This window comes from Camellia sinensis, chromosome 15 (assembly GCF_055761805.1).
Source record: "Camellia sinensis isolate YWXY chromosome 15, ASM5576180v1, whole genome shotgun sequence".
NCBI classification, from domain to species: Eukaryota; Viridiplantae; Streptophyta; class Magnoliopsida; order Ericales; family Theaceae; genus Camellia; species Camellia sinensis.
The window spans coordinates 126,195,553-126,210,070 of record NC_138975.1 but is presented as its reverse complement, the minus strand read 5'-3'; positions in this window follow the sequence as shown (position 1 = coordinate 126,210,070).

Genomic DNA, 14,518 nt, shown 5'->3' with positions numbered 1-14,518 from the left:
GCTTGCTTAGCCTTGGTATGGGCTACTAGGAAGTTGTGGCACTACCTGTTAGCTCACTCTGTAATGTTGGTTTCAAGATTAGATCCCATCAAATATCTCTTCGAGAAACCGGCACTTACGGGTAGGCTAGCTTGTTGGTTGCTATTGCTTTCCGAATTCGATCTGAAATATGTGACGCGCAAGTCAGTCAAGGGAAGAGCGGTACCAGAGTTCTTAGCCGATCATCCAGTGGAAGGAGGTGAAGCAGTTGAGTACTTATTCCCAGATGAGGCCATTTTGCATATCGAAGACGAAACTTAGACGATGTACTTTGACGGAGCATCAAACCAATACGGGTATGGGATAGGAGTGTTGCTGATAGCACCAGACAATTCCCGTATCCCTCTAGCCTTCAAACTCCAGTTCAAAGTCTCGAACAACGAAGCAGAATATGAAGCATGCATTACTGGTTTAGAAGCAGCCCTGGAACTAGGGGCAAAACGGTTGGACGTCATCGGGGACTCGAACCTTGTTGTGTCTCAAGCGAAAGGAGATTGGAAAGTCAAAGAAGAAAATATGATAATGTATCACCAGACTTTGGACTTGTTAATTCCTCGGTTTGAGAAGCTAAACTTTGCTCATCTGTTAAGGGAAAACAACAGGTTCGCAGATTCACTAGTAACTCTATCTTCCACGATAGACATCCCTTTCGGAGTCCGGATGCGTCCGATTATCATCGACCAGAAATTTACGCTGGCCTACGAGTCAATTGCCTCTATAGAGGAAGTTCAAGATGAGAACCCCTGGTATTACGATGTCTGGAACTTCTTGGAGAAAGAAGCGTATCCACCAGGGGCAAATGCCAAGGATAAAAGGGCAATCAGAAGAATGGCCGTTCAGTTCATCATCTGCGGGGGTAAATTGTACAAAAGAGGTCATCTGGGAATGCATAAGTTGTGCGTTGACGCCGAAGAATCGAAGCGCTTAATGGAGGCCATCCATGGAGGAGAGTGCGGAGCGCATATGAACGGGGTAATGTTAGCTCGGAAGATCCTCAAACAGGGTTACTACTGGTCCACTTTGGAGGAGGATTGTATCGGCTTTGTACGGCGATGCCACAAGTGTCAGATCCATGCAAACTGCATGAACATCCTGCCGTCGAAGCTGTACAATATGACTTCGCCATGGCCATTTTTAGTTTGGGGAAACGATGTGATCGGCGTTGTCACTTTGAAGGGGTCTAATGGGCATGAGTTCATTCTGGTTGTGATAGATTATTTCACGAAGTGGGTCGAGGCCCAATCTTATGCGGTGTTGAAGGCTTCGCATGTTGCGAAATTCATCAGAAACAACATCATCTGTCGTTATGGGGTCCCAAACAAGATTTTTCAGATAATGGTTCCCACTTCAAGAAGGAAGTGATTGATCTGTTGGAAAAATACAACGTGACTTTTCATAAGTCGTCCACATATCGGCCTCAAACCAATGGAGCAGTCGAGGCCGCCAACAAGAACATCAAACACATTTTGCAGAAAATGGTGGAAACCTACCGGGACTGGCCAGATAAGCTGCCTTTTGCTCTGTGGGGCTACCAGACTTCGATTAGAACTTCCACCGGGGCGACTCCGTATTCATTAGTTTATGGGATAGAGGCCGTTCTACCTATTGAAATTGAGGTTCCGTCATTGAGAGTGTTGGCTGAGTGTCAAATAGCCAAAGCAGATTGGCAGCAGAGCAGGTTTGAAGAACTCATGCTTTTCGATGAAAGAAGACTAAAAGCACTGTACCATGTTCATGGTTTATCAGCGCAGAATCGCCAGGGCTTTCAACAGGAAGGTTAAGTCCTGGAATTTGAAAGAAGGAGATTTGGTGCTCAAAGACAATCGAGCTCCCATCCATGACCTTAGGGGCAAGTTCAGACCTAATTGGACCGGTCCCTACATCATCAAGTCTATCTGGTCATGTGGAGCTGTCGTTTTGATGGACCTAGATGGCCTAGAGTCCTCAAAGTCGATCAACATGGACAAGTTGAAGAAATATTACCCTTGAGTGGCTCGCTAGGCCGAAAACTCGAAAAGGCAACCTAGGCAAAAGTTAGAGTACAGAAAGTTTAAAATTATAAAAACTGAGCTCGCAAGGTTGAAAACCCGCAAAGGGCGGCCTTGGCAAAAGTTAGAGCGTAAAAGGAGAGTGAAAATACTCGAGTGAACCCGAGCCTGAACTACGTAAGGCTTGATTCCCATCTTTGGGATACGTAGGCAACTTCATCCTGAAGTTCAGCTATAAACTCTTCCCCGATCAACTTTGTCCATTTGATCAACTCTGTCATCTTTGTCTATTCAGCATTTAAGAGCTTCGGTTGTGATCTTCGGTGCAGTGCTATTCAGACTAGAGGCAACTTTCTAGTTGCTGGAATCCGGGGTTGTGCATCTCAGAGACAGATCTCAGGCGTGTCCAGTTCTGATCTATATCGAAAATGGTTTTGAAAAGTTTTAATAAAAGTTGGTTTTGCTCAAATTAATCTTTTAACAACTTAGACCATTTTTGGACCAAAGCGAAAAATTTTCAGTACCCACAACCTTCAATTTTATTGATTTCAATACAGAGTCCTCCTGCTCTTGCGTACAAATTGAAGTTGCTTTTGGTTACTTTCATAAAGAAAACTTGAAAGTACTAATAAAGCAATAAATCCAGGGCATAGCTAAGTCAGGTGTTCCTACGCTCCCTCCCAGAGCTGGTCGAAGCTCCTGATGCCAAGCTGGGCCCAATCTGCGCCTCTTCATTTAGCCAATCTAGGCACTCATCAGAGTTTATCGAGTTGTTAAGTTTTATTGAGTTGTCGAGTTTTGTACATCGAGTTGTTACTCTTTGTTTATCAACATGGTCGTGTTTTGCTTATCGAGTTGTAAAACTTGCTAAGGTTTTGTTGTTTCTTAGTAAGTTAATTTGTTTAGTTTGTTGCGTCGGTTCACTACCTGACTTGCTGACACATAGTGCTCAATTTTCATTCAATCTCATTTTTGTGCAAAACGATGCGATGCTAAGAATATAAAATACAACACTTTTTGAACAAAAACTGTTTCATTCCATCATATTCCTTTTTTTACAACACTTTACAACAAGGGTACAAGTTTTACAAAAAATAAAACTGCCGAAAAGCTAATGTGCTACAACTACTGGTAAAAAAAGGAAAATAAAGTAAGAACATCTCTATCAGTGCTATCAAGCGCAGGAATAAGAGGCCCTCTTCGTCCTCTTCTGCGGAACAACCTCCGCACCAACGTCATCATCTGAATCGGAGCTGCCGTTCTCGGAACCCTCCTCAGCATCATCTCCATTATCAGAACCAGAGCCAGAGTCTCCCTCTCTGTCAGCGGATGTCTCTGACTGGGGATGCACAGACTCCTCCTCTTCCTCGCTGGACTCCTCATCTATAATAGGCGCTCTACGCCTGCCTTGGCTGCGAGTCGAATCCCCTCTCCCAGCTCCTCGAGAGGGCCTGGATGGCCCAGCCTGTGGCGGAGGCATCTGAAAAGGAAGAGTGCAATTTGAATACATTAGCCAATATGTATATCAGATGTAGAGACAAGAATGCTACATAGAGTGGGTGTATGCAGATACAATGTATGAATGTGGTGTATGTCAGATGTGTTCTACATATACAGTCAACCAATGCAGTGAAGTGGTCAAATACAGCATGTCATCAAAGGTATGATAAATGCAAGAAATTTGAAAAGTATTGAAACACCAGCGATGAATAGCTGCGTCTCTTTCCGCAGGACCATGCCCTTGAGTGAGGCCACCAACCCGAGCAACCCCTCAGTATACTCGCTGGGAGGCTGCAGGTGCAAGTGCAAGTTATCAGTAAATAAATGAATGTCCAAATATCTGAATGATAAATCAAAACTGTAAAGCATACCGGTGGCGAGTCAGGGTCTCTGACATATCGGTGATTAGGCATAGGAGGCTCTATGGGAATCGGGTAAGATGACCCGTATCGCCATCCAGTCAACTCGGTCGGAATATCTGGCCATCCAGCATGATGGTAAGTCGGAGGAATTGGAGGAACTAGTCCAGCCCCACCTCTTGATGTGCCGGCCCTACTGGTCGAAGGAGCACCTGTAGCCCGGACTCGACTCGATGATGGCATTCCAGTAGACCTCCTTGTGGGAGTGCAGACACCTGTCAATGGGGACATCAAGTATGTATGACGGTAGGTCGTGTACTTTCCCTCCTCCAAATATAGAACTACATCAGTGCCCAGCATAGCCAAATCAACCTCCTGGGGAGTGAGTCCCTCAATGGAACGCATGTCGTCCGGAGGTGCTGCGGGGACACTCTGCTCGGGGTAGCCCATCGTCTGGCTCATGAAGCGGTCCCCTAGAAACCAGGCCCTACCAACTGGCCCCTCAAATAGGATCCTGTACCGAGAAGCGGCCTACATCCCAGGAAACTGAAATTGGGTATCTCCCCCCAAAGGCGCCCAGGGCTGCCATGTGATCTGCGGATAACCAATGCATAAGCCGATTAGAAATCGTAAATGTGCAAGATGAATCAAAGATGAAAACATGAAGAATTGAGAGTTCTGAATTACCTCGGTCGTCCGCACCGTATCGAAGAACTACCGCAGGTAGGGCAGAGTCTCCCGAGCTCTCGGTCGGTACTGGCCCTAAAATACGAGCTAGTAAGGGATCACAAGAGGCGCCTCCATCTCGAGCTCTGGGGCTAACGTCGGAAAGTATGCGAAAATCCATAGCTGTGGAAAAAAGGGCAATAGCCATCAGAATACAGAATATACAGAGAATGTAGAATGCTGAGAGCAGAGTACAAAGTACAGAATGTAAAGTGTGCCGTGTGTGCAGTGTACAGATAATGAAAGGCAAAAATGTAAATCAAGAGGGTAGAAAGTACCTTCCAGGCTCTCCAATAGCCGCCGACTATGTTCCCCCGCCCGCGGGAGGTCGCACTCATGTAACAATAAAGGGTAGCGAGGCCGGCGCCACCCCAGTCATACTGACTGACCTGTGACAGGTCCACTAGAGCACTGAGCAAATACAGTCCAACCGTGTTCCCCCTGTCGAAGAACAAAGTGGTCCCAAGAAGGAACATCAAAAACCCTCGAGCGTATTGCTCTATCTCCTCGAGAGTCTCGGGCGTAGTCCCCCTGTAATGCGTGGAGAACCAGGTGTACCTGACTCTACCCGAAGATCTGTCAATCGGAGGGTGAGCTCCCAACAGATAGATCCAAGCAGCCTCTTACTCACCCATATCCTCGTCATAGGGGACCGGTCGGTCGGCCACATCAAGGCCAGTCAGTATCGCGAAGTCAAACGGGGTCATCGTCATATCCCCAGTAGCCAAAATGTGGAAAGAGTTGGTGGTGTCTTACCATCTCTCCACGAGTGCCCCCATTAGTGTCTTGCTCGCAGGGTAGCGAGATATCCCCGCGCAGAAGGGTCCGAACCTTGCCTCATCAACCAGATCACGAACGATCTCTGGGAGCTCTGCGTACCACTCCCTAGCGATGACCGAACTATAGCCCCGTGTAACACGGGAAGATACCTGCATTCAGAATGAACAGATGTATTCAGTTTCAAAATGAAAGTACGAGCTGTGTGCAAATCAAATCAGATACAATGTTGTGGACTGAGTGTTCAGTATGAGCTGCGTGCAAATGCAATGAATGAGCTGTGTGTTCAAAATTGAAATGTGTGAGCTGCGTGTTCAACATAAAGTATATGAGCCGCGTGCAAATGAAATGTATGAGCTGTGCGTTCAGATTCAAAAGTTTGGGCTATGTGTTCGACTTTCAAAAAACTGTGGGCTGTGTGTTCACTTCAAGAGTTTGGGCTGCGTGTTCAACTTTCAAAAACTGTAGGCTGTGTGTTCACCATCAAGAGTTTGGGCTGCGTGTTCGACTTTCAAAAACTGTGGGCTGTGTGTTCACCATTAAAAGTTTGGGCTGCGTGTTCAACTTTCAAAAACTGTGGGCTGTGTGTTCACCATCAAGAGTTTGGGCTGCGTGTTTGACTTTCAAAAAACTATGGGCTGTGTGTTCACTTCAAGAGTTTGGGCTGCGTGTTCCATTTTCAAAAACTGTGGGCTGTGTGTTCACCATCAGAGTTCGGGCTGTGTGTTCGACTTTCAAAAACTGTGGGCTATGTGTTCACCCTCAAGAGTTCGGGCTGTGTGTTCAACTTTCAAAAATTATGGGCTGTGTGTTCGCGACAAAAGTTTGAGCTGTGTGTTCAGATTTCAAAAATGTGGGCTGCGTGTTCACAACAAAAAGTTTGAGCTGCGTGTTTAGAAATTCAAGTGCTAGAGCTGTGTGTTCACAATGCAAACAGAATGCTGTGTTATAGACTGAGTGTTCAGAACAGGCTATGCGCCAACTCAACAGAATTTCGTATCATGAGCTGTGTGCTAAAACGAGTAAAGTCTGGTTATACATGAGCTGTGAGCCAGGTGGACCGGATGGTGTGTGAATGTGTTCAGAATGAGCAGATGAACATATATAGCGGAAATAGGAAATGCGCAAGAAATGCAGAATACATTGCAGAGAATGTAAAAATGAAGTACGTACCTCTCGTGCATGGTGAGAGAGGTGAGATTCCAGCTCCCGTAGCAGGAGATCCGTGGGTGCTCATCGATCAAAATCCGTAAAATGGTAGAAAGTACTCGGGGAAAGGATATGCTCCTGAGGATTGTACATCTTGGGATCAAAAGGGCGAGTCCTCGGAGGCAAGGATATAATGTCTGGCTCATCCCCGGCACCTGGAGGGCCTCCACCATGAGGAAAATGACCCGCCATTTCAAAAAATCTGCAAAAATGAGCCAAAATTGGAAAAAGTCAACAAAAGTCAACTCTTAGGAAATGAAAAAGTCAACAAAAGCCAACTCCTGAGAAAATGTTCCAAATGTTGAGAAAACTTACTCCAAGTGGTGAAAATGGAGAAAGAAGCTCCGAAATCAAATTTTAATCCGTCAAAAGTGAAGAAAACTGAAAGATTTCGCGAAACAACTTTGCGTGGGGCGTTGGAAAACGCGTATAAAGAGCAGATCTGAGAGAAAAAATGGTCTAGGAAGGAAGGAGAGCTGATTTCAGCCTTGAGGTTGTGAAGAATAGTGATTGGGACATGTGCATTTAAAGAAACAAGTGTAAAAAGACAAAACTGCCCCGGATTTGGATAGGTGGTCGGCCGACCTCCTTTCCTGGTAGGCCGACCACCCCTTGCACCAAACCTGGTCGGTGGCCCTCCTGGGGTGGTCTCCGATGCCTCTTTGAGCTCCCTGCAAATGTTGGTGGTGATCGGAGTCCCTAGCTCTCGAGAAAGTACAATGAAGGTGCACTTTTCTGCGCGAAATCCCTCTGCGGGAACTTCAAATCCAATCTTCGACGCGTGGCTCGTTGTTGCTCGCCAAGAGCAAGGTGTATCCTTTTTGAGTACGTCGCGACCCCTCCGAGAGGTAAACCGGAGGTCGCGTTTGAGTTGCCCTCGTCGAGGCTTACATTTCTTTGCTCGATGTTTTGTTTCACATATGCTTTTGAAGTCGCACATCACTGGCATTATTATGCGCATCACTTGCACTGTTATGCACATTTCATTGGTATCGTCATGCCCTTCATGCATAACTTGCATTGTCGTGCACATTTCCTCTTGCATTGCGATGCACTTTTCCATTGGCATCATGTCTATCCGCATTTGATGTAACGTTGAACATATGTTGTTAACTATGTTGTGCCTGCTTGGTTTCTCTCTTTCGTAGGCACGATATTATATGTACGGTTCATTTGAAGCTGGTGCTACCAGACGAGTCGCACAAGTATTGTATCTTCTCCGTGTGAAACGTAGCGAGAATTGTAATTCTCTTACATCCTTTCTGCATGAAATGTAGTTTGATTTGCATTCTTGCTTAAAACTGTTGCATTTATTTGTGAATATTTGCTTCATTACAGCTCGCTTTGCATGATCATGAGTTATGTTCGGCTTTCTGCATGCCTTTTTGCATTTTGCCCCTGCTTGTGGGCACATCTCTTTGATTATCTTGCCTGTTTGTCTAAGTCTTTGGCCTTGTGAAAAATAGTTCGTCTCTGGACTTTGACATTCACTCCCGTCACGATGACTTTCAAGTTCTGTCAAAGAGGGGCAACTGTAGACACCCCATTTTTGACCAACCTTAAGACTTAGACGTCATCGATTGAGACTCGGAGATGGTGCATGTTGTGCTCGTTCTGAAGTTTCGGAATTTGGCTAAGAGCCTTACCCTCAGACCTCGGGACCCTTTTGTGCTTTGCGTCGGTTTGCGAACCAGGTCTTGTTTTCTCTTCTAGAAGGGAGAGAGAGGTCTAGTAGACCATCTCTCAGTGGCTGTAGGCTACTTTTCATGGTCGTAGACCACTGTTCCCGTTTGGAGACCAGTTTCTAGTATTCGGAGCCGTCGGCCGTGCGCCTCGGTTCGGGACCACTTAACTTTCTCCATTTGCTCCGGTTTTTGGCACACACCTTGTTTCCTCTCTCTAGAGGGACACCGTGGCCCGGGAGACCACCTTCGTGGTCGCACGTCACTTTCGATGCTTAACAGTCAGTTTTCGGGGCACCCGGCTGCACGTTTTAGCCCCCAAACCCTCGTTTTGCATCCGTCTTGGTTCATTTTTGGCATGGATCCTATTTTCATTGTTTGGAAGGTGGTACAAGGGTGGGAGACCACCTTTTCTCCTTGGAGACCACTTTTTCCCCGTCGGCCAGTTTCCTTGTCAGGTAGCTGGCCTCCCTCATTTTTGGGCCACAATTGCTGGTCTCCCACCACACCACTAGCTTACATTCACTTGGGAGACCACCTAATGGGCTGGTCGACCACCATCCACACACTTTAACCTTTTGAAATGGTCAGCCGACCATGGGGAGTGGTCGGCCGACCCCCTGAACTGGTCGGCCAGCTTTCTCCTTTTCTGTCTCACTGAGTTGGTGCCAACTGTGCCAGTTGGAAGCCACAGATTGCATCCTCCATACACGTGTATGGAGGATGTTTAACCTTGGTTTTAAGCTTCTTGGAAAAGCTTTAGACCCTTGGCTCTATAAAGGAGGGCCTTGCCTTTCTTGTAGAGGGTTCAGAAATTGTTTGGAGGCATACATACACTCTCCTCTCCATTTCTCTCCATTTTAGTTCCAAAGGTCCCTTATTCTTGGCCTATTGCACACCACCTCCTATCCTAACACCTCCACCATCACTCTAAGCACCTTGGAGCTGGTTTTCAGAGGCTAAGGGGTTACTTTTTTGGTCCAGAAGCTGCTGGAATTCTTGGCTACAAGGGTGACACTCTATTTCCCTCCTTCTAACATTATTTTGCTTCATATCTTAGCTATATTTGAAAGTATATTTGGGCTTTGTCATAAACTAAAAAAAGTCTTATTTTGAGGTCCTTAACATGTTTTTTTGAGACCATTTTTCTGTTGGGGGTCATCTACCCCCTTGCATGCTTCATTTCATCTTGCTTTAAGCCATGCATTAGGGCCTTTGTGTTGAGCTTTGTTGGCCCTTTTGACCACTGAAATCCAACGGATTTTCAGTGGTTATTATGTGTTTTTGAACACCAAAATCAGAGAGGGGTGACCCTCTCACCCTTTGTCTTGTTTACTAGCACTTTTGGCCTAACAAAGGAGCTCTTATTTGCATGTTTCCAAGCCATGTTTCATACCATTGTTGGTGAGTTTTAGGACCTGCATGAGCTCTGTCCAGAGCTATTTTTTTCATATTAGGTGTCCCTCTTGCATGTGTAGAATAACCCTCTTCATAGCATATCAAAGGAGCCTATACTTGCATGCTTCCTAGCATCATTTCAGGCCGTTTTTAGTGAGTTTTGGGGCCTGCATAACCTCTGTCCAGAGGTGGTTTTGTCATATTGGATGTCCATCTTGCATGTGTAGAACAACCCTCTTCATGGCCTATCAAAGGAGCATCTCATCCTTGCATGCATAGACCATGTTTTATTGAGTTTTTGGGCTTTATTTGGCATGTAATACCTCTGAATTTTGCTGGTTTAATAGCCTCTTGAATGCTTAATATACTTGTAGTGTAAACCCTTTTCACTAGCTTGCATTGGATGCTATTTTGGTCTATGATTCTAGCACTTTTTGGCCATGCCTTAAACTGATTTTGTGCATGTTTTGGACTGCCTTAGCTCTATTTTTATGCCTCATGGTCGATTGATGCTTGCTATGCATGGTTATAATTCAATACCCTTGCCTAGCTTTGAGTTTTGGAGCCTATTGCATGCTTATGTTGTGGTGTTTCCATGTTTTGGGCCCATTGTGCATCATATTTCAGAGCTTAGATGTATGCCACATTCCCATATTTTCCACTCTTTAAATGCGTTTGAGAGTCGTGCTTGTTTGCCTCGTTTTTGGACCATTGCATGAGCTTCATTTCTATGCATGTTGAGCCATCATTTTAGGCCATTTCCCCACTGTCTTGGACCTTCCTAGGGTCTGTTTGGGGTTGGTTTTGCCATTTGTGCATTGCTTTGTATACCTCTAGTGTAATGCACTTCACTAGTTTCGGTATTCGGGCCATCTAGCATGCCTTGTGTGACATATTTGCATGATTCGGGGGCATCTTGCATATCATTTCAGAGCTGGAAAATGTATGATTGTATACCATATTTAATCCCTTGCCATGCCTTAGTAGAGTTGCACTTTGTGCCTTAGGTTTGGTCCCTCGCATTGTGCATGTTTGCATAAGTGTTGTTGCTTTAATTTCATCATGTTTGGCCACTGATTTGAATGTGGCTGAGGTCCACTCATATTGGTTTAAGTCCACCTTGTGTTGTGTATGCCACATTATGTCATGTGCATTGAGTCTGCCATTGATAGTTCATAGCATTGCGCATGCTAGTTGCACCTTTGCATATCACTCCTTGCATGTTTGCATGTCTTAGTTGCATTTCGTTTAGGATTGCATGCTAGTTGTTGCATTGTGTTTGCATGCCATGCCATTCTAAGTTGTTGCATAGTGTTTGGAGTAGGGTTTAGTCCAAACACGGGAAACAACGGACGTTTCGTACTCAAAGTAACGAAATGTGCTTCAATTCCCGGTCGCCGACACTCTTGACTATCTATGATAGAGTTGTTGGCTTTAGGTGTCCATTTGTGCATTCATTTCACATTGAGTCGTGCAATTTGACTCCTCAGCCATCATGCATCGAGATTGCGTGATTTGTGACACGAGGATCGAGGACTACACTCCCTAGAGCTCATGCAATGACGGGGAGAGTGGTTGTGCATAAATATGTTGAAAATACTTTGCCATGCCCCTTTCTTGCTCTCTGTTGCAGCAAATCGGAAGCCAGCAGCAAAAACTGGTCAGCAGTATCCCTACAAGTTCCCATGGAGTTGTGTACAGTGTTCTGGGGTCAATTGTAAACAGAGGCAAATCGGGGCATCGCAATGGATTTCCTGACAAGGCAACTCGAGGAGGGAGTCGCTCGACTCCATCTTGACACTCAGAAGGTGATCCACTTCCTTTGGCGTTTCAGTGTTGGTTCTGAATCGAGTCATGAATGCTTCCGCCAACTAGTGCCACCTTTTGATGCTTTCCTCAGGAAGCCTCTCGAACCATTTCAAGCCCAACTCGCCCAAACTCGATGGGAAAATAAGGCACATGAGAGTGTCATTGCGCTTGTGTCCAGCCATGACCTGCCGAAAGTGGCTCACATGCATGTACGGGTCGCTTTTCCCATCATAAAGCATAAACTTGGACTTGTGAAAGCCCGCTGGGAGCGATGTGGTCTTGATCTCAAGGGAGAAGGGGGTGGCGTTCAGCCTTGCCAAATCTTTGTCCAAAGAGACAGGCACGGCTGAATGAGGTAGCGGCATTATGACCTCCTCACTGGCGTGAGCTCTGTAGGATAACCGTTGGAGTGCCGGCACCCTTTGAACCTCCCGTCAGCGAGCTCGTTCCTTAGAGACGTCCCTCAAGTCCTCCAAATGAGCGGAGTAAGAATATCTCGACGTCGTCGAGGGACGTGAGCGATGGTAGCTACTATCTGGCATGCTAGACTTCTCCGCAGGCGGCTTTGAGTCTCTAGGCCCATAGCTTCTAGTGATGGAAAGGGAGGACTTGTGCCGCTGGTTCTGGCTGCCTGAGCAGCGGGGTTAGGTGCGCTCACTGTGGTCTCCCACTTCAGCAACACCCTTTCCTTTGACTTGCCGCTTGAGAGCTTCCATCTCTGCCGCCATTCTCTGGATGACGGCGTCTTGGTCGCTTAACTTATGCTCCAAGCGTCGAGCGTGCGACTCTCTTCGCCGCTGGCGTCCGTCTGGACTTCGTGAGTGACCGAAACTTCTAGCGCGCTTATCTCGTGCATCTCTTGGAGGTCCACCTGGGGAAGTCTCCAGGCCCACTATGTTCGGAACGGCGGGTAGTCTGTCTCTTCGTCGGACTGACTCTGGGGTAATACTGTCGATGGTAGACAATGGTACTTCGTCATTGTTTGCCATGGAGGGCAATCCGATGAGCTTGGAGGGCAAGGTTGTGCCTGCTCAAAGCTTCCCACAGATGGCGCCAATTGTACGGGGAGCAAATATTAGAGACCGCCCGTACTCCTCGCGTCCAAGCTCTGCTTCGCTCCGATTAACCTGCGTGCACAACGGCGGTGAACTACCCGGCGATGTTTTACCAGAAAATCCCTCCGACGGTCAAGTCAGCATACACTTAGGAAGAGAGAAAAGAGAGAGAGAGGAGCCATCTGAGTATTAGAGTTTCTCTCGCCAATTGATGTTCCATGCTCAGCATAGGGGGGCGCAGTCACGTTTATATGCTTTATGCGCTCACCTCTGCATCCATTCACTTATTGACGCGTGGAGCTGCTCTCCTACCACGCTCTCCCACGTGTCAGCGCAAATTCAGCTAAACACCACCTAATCAAACCGCCAAACAGCATTGACGCGAACGGGCATCCCGGCAGCACTACCCCGGCCTTCTACGATCGTGTTACTTAACGAGACAAATAGTGCTCATCGCCGAGCTCCATTACAACCGAGCTCAGTAGCACTCCGTTATGACCGAGCTGTTGCTAGGATAGGCTACTCTGTGAAGGACCTTACTCACCGGCTAAACGAGCGAACAATAGGGCCCGGGCTGACAGAGAATCATCTCGGCCAAATGGGCCCTGGACTTTAACCAAGCAAACCAACCCTGGATCGGCCCAGGCCAGCTCGGCCCAAACACGCTCAGATCTCTTTCAGCCCGGCCATTACCATGGCCCAAAGCCAGATTATGAATCTCCCTCTCAAACGCCATCTTTTTTCTTAACGTAAACAGACTTATGTTGAACCAATTAAATTCTATTTGAATTTTTCTTCTTAAGGTGTGTGGTGTACTTTTCCTTGCCTTTTACTTCGAGTAATTAATTTTGGAAAATAATATACAAATCTATTTTCTAAATTTAGTGATATGTCAAGAAAATGATTGGTTGATAATTAAAAAATCTTTAATGATCACTAATCATCTTCTTGACATATCACTAGATTTAGGAAGTGGGTCTACCGTTTAGGCCAGAATAGCAATGCTCATTATTTTTTGTTCTCAAAATTTTACATTGATGATGTGCTCAGTCAATAATGGAGAGTCTAAGAATTACATGGTCCTAAAAATAAAATCATGGTGAAAAAATGATATAATTTTATAGAAATGATACATCTCTCTAATTTAGGAACTCTAAAAGAGCACTAATAATGTGAAAAATCAAAAAAAAAAAAAAAAAAAAACCAAAGCTAAAATATCACATTACATGAGACCCACATACTAATTAGAGCTACTAGAGCTATAGAGTTCCTAATTTTTTTCTATAATTTCATTAGGTGAGCACAGGATAATGTTATTCTCCTGAGTGATAATTACTGCTTCATTGGATGTCCAATAGGATAACTCAGACAATACTTTCGAGATGTTACCATTCATTTCTTTTTTTTTTTTTTTTTTTTTTTTTTTTTGAACCAGTACCATTCCTTTCTTGTTGAATTTCATTAATTTTTACTGGGTAAATTTCAATTTGTACTTTTTATGTTTGGTGTGGGGGCATGTTTTTGTAAATGATAATACGTGGCCAATGTGGCACCGAAATGCCAGCCGAGGTGCCACATGTTTGGGTCATGGCGCCGAGGTTATTTCGGCTAGGCCGAGGTTATCTGTGGAGGTACCAGGACCCAAGGTAAGGGGATAAGGGATAGGAGTTCTAGAATAGGGGAGGACCTCAGTCTGGACAAAGATAAGACTTTTAGGGAGTTTATCCCTATCTAACTGGGAGTTCAAGATGAGCATTGAGCCAAAGTCCAGTGAAACTAGGCTTCTACAGGGATTAGGTTAATGCTGGCTATACAACTAAGGCGCCCTCGTGGGTCTAAGGTACGTTTTTTGTATTCTGGCTAGTGAGTTAAGCACTATTTGCTATATTTGAGAGATAAATGAGTACTGACTTGATCGTCGGAGTGCACCCGGATGGACGAACCACTGCCGGAGTCTTACCTTTTTATGACAGGTT